Source organism: Formica exsecta, unplaced genomic scaffold (genome assembly GCF_003651465.1).
Source record: "Formica exsecta isolate Colony F162 unplaced genomic scaffold, ASM365146v1 scaffold96, whole genome shotgun sequence".
In the NCBI taxonomy this organism is placed as follows: Eukaryota; Metazoa; Arthropoda; class Insecta; order Hymenoptera; family Formicidae; genus Formica; species Formica exsecta.
Window position 1 is genome coordinate 622,054 of NW_021853724.1, and position 7,017 is coordinate 629,070.

The following is a 7,017-nucleotide window of genomic DNA, read 5'->3' on the forward strand; positions in this document are numbered from 1 at the left end:
AGAGAAAGAGAGAGAGAGAGAGAGAGAGAGAGGAACAGAGTTGCTGCAGTTGCAGCAACGCGAGCGGAGACGGCGTTGTATCGTTTCTTCGTGAGGGAAAACTCAATTGTGAAACCTAGGAATGTTTTAATATCTGGCTTTTTTTTCCTCATCGACTCCCGCGAACGACATATTCATTGGGCAACCAGCAGACTTTTATCGTGACGCGTCGGGACGGATTTTGGGAGGAACACTTTGAAGTAGCGCGTCTCGATCGTCCATCGCCGGTTTGAAATAACGACGATACGATTATCGAACGAATGACGAATTGACGTTTCGAGCGGCCACACGTCTCTCTCATTTGGTTTTTCTGCGGATTCGCGCGATCGTGCACGTCCAATTACGTTGGCGATTGTGATACGGAAAGCAGCATACTCGACAGATACGGTAAATTTTCAAGATCAATGAAAATTTGGAGTCTCAAGAAGAGTCTGTGAATTTTTATTGCGTGTAATAATTGATAGTTGCGACGAGGAATAACTTGTACAAATGTCGATACGATGATTCAGTCAAAATTGACGAATTTTGTCTGACGTGAAATTAAGATAATAATTTGATTAGGATAGAGACACATGTATCTAATTCAGATTTGAAAATTTTTCCTATTCCAACTATGTATATATGTTGAAGATAATTATTATGTGAAATTTATAGAGATAACGATATTTTGAATTTGCATATATTTCTTGGGATATAATCTTCAAATTAAAGGTAAAAAGTTGAAATTTTTGTATTTCTCTGATAAGTCGGTGAGATGTGCACGATCATGGAGGTATCTCGTTCGTATCTCTCACAATCAGTTAAAATTGCGTTTCGCGAATAGACGATCCGCGGATAGAATCACTATAAAAGGACGATTTCGTCACTTTGTTAATATGGCAGGCAGGCCGTTGGACCAAAACGAAATCGACGAAGACGAAAAGCCGGAACAGAATGGATCGGAGGCCAGTCAAACGCGAGAAAACGGCGACAAAAATATATAAATAAAACGGTGCTGTAGTGCGGGCCAGGATTTCCTATTTTTTCTCGCATAGTCGAGGCGTAGACGAGGCGAAAACGACGCGAACAAATATAAGAAGAAAAGAGAAAGATAATATAGAGCAGCAGAGCGCGCAAGAAATGAAAAAGGATGATCCACACGCACTCATCTCATGACTCTCTTTAAAAGTAACGACTGAAAGACTCTAGGCTGTACATAAAGTATAAGGCATGTATGTTCGGTGTTTTAAAAATGCAAAAATTCCTTATTAACGCAAAAAAAATTATACCTACGAAAAAAGTAAACCATATTAAGCAAGGCTACTCTCTCGGTGTTTTTTGGAACTAAACTTAAAATTTACCCTATTTAAAGCAAAAAAACCATGAATAATGTAACTTTAAAGAAAGCGCGCGTAAACGCGAAAACAAGTTATAATGAGTGTAAACGTTAAGGTCTCCTTAGGATTAAAGAAAAAAAAAAACACAAGCTGAACAGCAACAAAGCGAGATGCAAGCTAATTATGATTGTGTGTAAACGTAAATTTAAACCTTCCCCTCTTCGCCCCGTGTCCGTTAGATCACTTTTTAACTGTCCACCGACCCCTCCCCCTCCTCCCTCACCGCCCTTTTCTCCCCTTCACTTCACACACTCGCACACAAGAGACACACTTTCGACAAAGTATATAAATCACTCGGTGTGTGATTTGAGCTACTCGATGCCTCGAAGTCTTTTTCCAAACATTCACCAGGCGTTATTATGCGAAAAGGAGGGAAATATGTTTATACACTTGTTCCGCGACCACTAATTCACTCATCCCCCTCGACACCCTCTTCCACCCCCCCCCCCTCCTCCCATACCCGCGAACTCGCATCATCGACACACCCAGAAACTTAAGCCCCGATATCCTTTATCGAAAGATTTATCGTTAGATGTGAAAAAAAATGATATTTATCGTGCGGATGATAGTAAAATACGTGCGTAAACTATGATTGTCGTTAATTCAATTTACGGTTACGATGTTTCGTCGCGACGTTTGGTGCGGTCTATAATCGGCGGATCTCAAATCTCCACGATCCATCTAGTGCAACACGGTACCGTCTTTCGTCTTCTTTCTTTTTTTTTATTTTATTTTTCACGAGAGGACAAGTGATACACCTACGAAAAAAGTAAACCATATTAAGCAAGGCTACTCTCTCGGTGTTTTTTGGAACTAAACTTAAAATTTACCCTATTTAAAGCAAAAAAACCATGAATAATGTAACTTTAAAGAAAGCGCGCGTAAACGCGAAAACAAGTTATAATGAGTGTAAACGTTAAGGTCTCCTTAGGATTAAAGAAAAAAAAAAACACAAGCTGAACAGCAACAAAGCGAGATGCAAGCTAATTATGATTGTGTGTAAACGTAAATTTAAACCTTCCCCTCTTCGCCCCGTGTCCGTTAGATCACTTTTTAACTGTCCACCGACCCCTCCCCCTCCTCCCTCACCGCCCTTTTCTCCCCTTCACTTCACACACTCGCACACAAGAGACACACTTTCGACAAAGTATATAAATCACTCGGTGTGTGATTTGAGCTACTCGATGCCTCGAAGTCTTTTTCCAAACATTCACCAGGCGTTATTATGCGAAAAGGAGGGAAATATGTTTATACACTTGTTCCGCGACCACTAATTCACTCATCCCCCTCGACACCCTCTTCCACCCCCCCCCCCCCCCCCCATACCCGCGAACTCGCATCATCGACACACCCAGAAACTTAAGCCCCGATATCCTTTATCGAAAGATTTATCGTTAGATGTGAAAAAAAATGATATTTATCGTGCGGATGATAGTAAAATACGTGCGTAAACTATGATTGTCGTTAATTCAATTTACGGTTACGATGTTTCGTCGCGACGTTTGGTGCGGTCTATAATCGGCGGATCTCAAATCTCCACGATCCATCTAGTGCAACACGGTACCGTCTTTCGTCTTCTTTCTTTTTTTTTATTTTTTTTTTCACGAGAGGACAAGTGATACACACCTGGACGGGGGAATTATCCGCATCCGGCGTCGTCGAAAATAATTCGCGGTTGCCACGGATACCTGTCTTCTTCGTGCATCGTATTATTCGTAATTGGATCAAATTCTCTTGCAGGCAAAGCTCAGTCGACGATCAAATTGTCGTTGGTTTCCTTTCTATAGGATACGTTGTCCAATTGATACCTGCAGTTTCGCGTACACATTCGAGGAAAATCCGTCGGAAAAGAAATTGCTTGAACGATTAAAGTAACTTCTTTTTTTTTTTTATAGAGACGGTTGATTATATTTGTATAAGAGATTCGATATTTACGCTGATATTTTGAAATAAATAGAATGATAAAAATTTGAAATTGATGGGTAATCAATTAACCTTGATCGCAACCAAGGAAACTCCGATGTTTTCGACGACGCAAAGTTCAACCGCACAACTTAGGATGGGATCGCGACAGTTAGTATCGACGCGTAATTAACGAGACGCCCGCGTAATGATCTCCCAGCGATACATGTCTGTCGTGGCGGTTTAAATTATCGTCACTTATGGACACGTATACATGCACCACTTGTTTCTCTCGTGACAAGACGGAAAATTCTTACATTGACGCGAGATACTTGGGGAAACATTTCGCGCGACTTCAAAATTGTCGATCGCTATCAGCCCATTTTTCTGACGACCTTCTTCTAAGATCTATGGAGGAATTTCCGTTTTAGAAATTTGCAACTGTATACGCGATCGTCGGGAGAGAGAGAGAAATGAGAGAACTCGAGGCTAGGCAAGTACCGTTGTAGACGCGATTGTTGAAGCACTGTCGATTTTTTCGTTCGTTTCTTTTACGGGAGGGACGGCGGGACGAGACGGCACGACGAAAGCTTCCCCCTCAAGTCAAAATTGTATTATTGTTTTCCGTTATCGAAAGATTAAGATCAGTATTTCTTTTTTGCGCGCGCATCGCATGACGACAATCTTCGTTCAAAGACAATTGGCGGGAAAAATCTCTGATGCTTTTTTTTTTTATATTGTTATCTTTAAAATACGTAGTTACTCTGAGGAAAATACAAAGATCCGAAAGAAACGCGAGAGACATCTAAAAGACATCCGGAAAATTAGGATCTCTTTAGACTTAGTCTCTCGGCTCTGTCCTTTGGATATTTGTGTTGCCTCAGATGTGTCTTCCCCGTCTTCGAAAGGCGCGATGATTATCGTACTGCGACATGCGATAGAGGAAAACGCATTCGCAAAAGAGTTTTTTCACAAAATGTTGTTTTTCGTGATTAAGGAATTCAGAAGAATTCTTTAGTCCATTGGTCCGTTCGCGTCTTGTGCACATCCTGTCGTCCCTCCCTTCGTCGCGGGCGATACGCTAAACAATCCGGCGAGTGACGGATTGGTCGAATATACGGGGAGAAACAGAAAAATCTTTAAGAATTAAAAGATGATATATTATATTAAAATATCTGTGATGTAAAAAGTAACAAAATTTTGATGTATATTTTTCACAAATTATCGTAACCAGCTAGTGTATATGTAATAAGATTACAGATATATTATATATATAATATACATATGTACATACATATATATTATATATATATTATATATATACATATATATATATATATATATATATATATATATGAAAAAGAAGAAAGACTATTGTAATTACGGTGTGCGAAGACAAAGTAAGGCAAGACGAGTGAGGAAAGACAAACCGAGAGCTGATGGGACAAAACGAGCAAGTAAGGGACAGAGAGAGCGAGAGAGAGAGAGAGAGAGAGAGAGAGAGAGAGAAAGATATAGATAGATAGATAGAAAGAAAGGGATACGGAAGGAGCGTGATTGCGAAATTACGTTGATCCACACCGGTGGTTAGACGGGACCAAGATGGCGGGCATCGCTCGGAAAGTCGGGTCCAAAGATTCCCGTTTTTTGCCTTATCTTCGTTTCTCTTACGTTCTCGCGCGCGTGGTTCTTTCCACTTTTACATCGGGACTCGATTGGAAGACAACAGAGGGATCCTCGCTCGTCCTCTCTCCGTTCTCGCGAGAGGAGGGAGGGGACAGCGAGGGCCAAGGAGGAAGGGCGAGAACCCCGAATTTTCCGCGGACCCCTTTTCAAATCCTCCGACGATCCTCTTTATTTCGAAACGCGCGTTCTCATCTCGTTTCATAACGGAATGGATTTTTCGGATGCGATTCGAATGATGGAAAACTGGAAGATTTGGTCCGATTGGCCCTGAAACGGCTCAATATCAGCTACCTCACAATATTGTCACGTTTGGTATGGTACGAACGAGAAACGTTTGTGTGTCATGTACGTGGATATAGAGAAAACGATTCTTATAACTTGATAATATTTTCCTGGAGAAACCAAGTTTTATTAAAAAAATTTTTATGGAATAATAAAAATTTTTTACATTTATTTAATTGCCTACATTAATTTATCTAAAAGGACAAAGAGTAAAAAAAAAAAGTTATATAAATGTTTGAAAATTTTTTAATTGCTTTTAAATTAAATATAAGTTTAAATAAAATTTTGTAGTATATACGATAAAATAGAGATTTCTGAATTGTAAAATTAAAATTGTTTAGTCTGGAAAAATATACAATACATTAAGCTCTCGATTTTCGATATAAATATTCTTTCATTTACTTTCGAGTTATTTCCGCGTTACTTTTATCTTTCTTTTTCGTTGATATCGCGAAAAGAAGCTTCCACGGACACACGGACGTCAGCAGGACGAGGTCGTGTGAAAATGGTCTAAACAGTTCCAAATTGTGCCTAAGTTATGAGAGATTACGTTTTTACGACTTGCAGTAGCACGAACGAAAAATAGATGGGAGTATCTCGTAGCAGCAAACAGATTCAGTTCGAGCGCGCTTGATCTGGACGACAACGGCGAACGCGATAGAGACAAAAGCGATATATAGAGTTTCTTATTAAAGTAAATTAAACAAGGGTGTAATATTATCTACAACATACGTTCCAGGGCCGTCCGGCCGCCATCTTGCGTTCAACGTTATGTTCCGTTTTTTCGAATAAGTGCAATTAGGTACACGAACACGTACGCACACACAACATACATTGACAGACACGTAATCATGCTTCAACATACCCACGAACACGCGCGGGATCGCACACATACACACACACACACACACACACATATATACATCAAAAATACACGCGAGACACGTCGAGGAAAAATGGAGTAAAACGAACTGTTACACGCTAAGTTACCGTTTTTTAAATTCTATTTTCAATTCACGCATTCTCGAATGTTGGGATTTTCGTGATCAACGAAGAGCTGGCCTGTCGTTCATATAGGGGTACACACGCATGCACACATATACATACACATACACGAGACACGTGTACACACTCAAGCGACCGACGTCGATTCGACGAAGAGAAAGGGCAAAATGTCATCGCGTTACGCGCGGATCTTCCCCCAAAATTTTTCGGCAAAACATGCTGACATTTTTTTATATTTGACTGTTTATCATATGTTTATACAAGTACCATCAGTCACTGTGGAGTTGATTTAAAATTGATAAAAATTCGTTATATTTTGATCATTCTACACATTAGTACTCTTTGTTATATTGTTAAGCCATTTACTTTTGTTCTGGAAAATGTTGATTGTAGAATGAACCAGATAGGAGTAAAAATATCAGTTTCATAGAATTATTATTAGGTATAAAGTTAAAAATATGAAATAATATAATTTAAATTATACTTTTTATTAAAACGATAGTATACAATTATTGCTTATCTCTGAAATAAATCTGTCACTCAAATAAATTTGGAAATTTAAAATACTACATCTTCTTGAAAGAAAAGAGCAGGAAAAATGCATGAAAATTCAAAGAATTTTTCAATTATTCAAGTTTATAATTTAATAATGATTAATGATTACACTAATATTTTTTATTTTATTGTATATAGTAGAAAACAGTTTATATATTTCTTATATTTTATA

General features: G+C 38.9%; 1 protein-coding gene across 1 annotated transcript in view; it reads left to right on the forward strand.

The window, feature by feature from the left end:
* LOC115245354 (mushroom body large-type Kenyon cell-specific protein 1) overlaps nt 1-7,017 on the forward strand; it is a 67,729-nt gene that overhangs the window by 44,880 nt on the left and 15,832 nt on the right. The window lies entirely within an intron of this gene.